The sequence below is a fragment of the Myotis davidii genome, unplaced genomic scaffold (assembly GCF_000327345.1).
Source record: "Myotis davidii unplaced genomic scaffold, ASM32734v1 scaffold345, whole genome shotgun sequence".
Taxonomy (NCBI): Eukaryota; Metazoa; Chordata; class Mammalia; order Chiroptera; family Vespertilionidae; genus Myotis; species Myotis davidii.
In genome coordinates this window covers 2,693,123-2,694,640 of record NW_006296540.1, presented here as the reverse complement: position 1 = coordinate 2,694,640, position 1,518 = coordinate 2,693,123, and positions in this window count along the sequence as shown.

Genomic DNA, 1,518 nt, shown 5'->3' with positions numbered 1-1,518 from the left:
GTTCTTTTCACCAAGAACTTTTCAGGTAGATAGCCCAAGGAGTTTCTATATTGAGTATCAGCTTGAATCATGCGACCTTGAGCTTTAGAGCATCACTTGTCCAGTGAGAGAAGTCTACAATTTATAAAGTGAGGAAATGAATTTTTAATGTAGAAACTTTCCAATTTCATCAATAATAAATGTGGTTTGTTCTTTACTATTGGTGGAATGGATGAATGAATAAATTGATAATACTGTTATTAAAACCTGTGATGGCCATGTACTCTGTTCATTGATATTTGTGCTTTTACTACTTGCAGGTATGTTTCGGGATTGTCTTTTTTTTTTCACCTCCTTGAACATGTGTCCATGAGATTTACTTTGACTAATGAAGTGTGAGCTGAAATAAGATGTCACCGTCACACAGGCACCTTTATAATGCATTATGTTTTTACCCAATATCACAGTGCTAGAAAAAACAGTGAGATGCTAGTTAGTGGAGAATCTATTAGCTCATGGTCTTGCATGAGAACAATGTGGAACAATTAAACTGTAATGAAAATGGGTTGTGAACAAGAGAGAATCTTTGGCTATTTATGCCTCTGACATTTAGAAGATATTTGGTATTGTAGCACAAACTAATCTATTCCAACATCAAGTACAGATTCAACAGAAGCTAGAGTTGACTACTTTTAATGGGATGACCACATCATCTCTAGATGAGCCAGAGAGGAAGAGAAGTACTTGATATGACGAGTTGCCATCGCAATTTAATTCCCATTTTCTTCAAGTACCACCTGTAATACCTATCTGTATGGCAATTTAGAGAATAATTTAAGTTTGCATTGTGCCTTATACACTTACAATATTTACCTTATCTGAATAGTATAAATCATATCTGGTAGGTGTTTTTTAATAATAAACATTTTCTTTATAAGACTTTTAGATTTACAGAACACTGGCAGAAAGGCCTTGGAATAATATTGCTGATTTGTTACAATTATAAATCAGTACTGATACAGTATTATTTTATCTTATTTGGATTTTCTTAGTCTTTACTAAGGTTATTTTTCTTGTGTAGGATTCCATCTAGAATGGCCTCTATGGTTAGTTGTGATACCTCCTTAGGCTTGAATGTCTCAGTTTCTCAGACTTTCTGTGGTTTTGATGTTCTTGACAGCTTTGAGGAACGCTGGTTAGATTTTTAAAAAATTTATCTTTATCGTTAAAAGTATTATTGATGTTAACCTTTCCCCCTCGGTGGCCCCCTCCTCCCCACTCTAGTCCCCTTCCTAGACCTTCTCCCCACTATTGTCTATGGTATAGGTTATGCATATATGCATATACACTGAGTGGCCAGATTATTATGACCACCTGACGTTTGTAGGCAAATTAGCTATAATTTCGCGCTGAAGTTGCTAGAGGGCCAGGCCATTATAAATGTCTGAATAGCACATTCCTAAGTATCGTTGCTGATCAAGTTCATTTTATCATGTTGATGGCGTATCCCAATGGAGATGGCTTCTTCCAACAAGACAA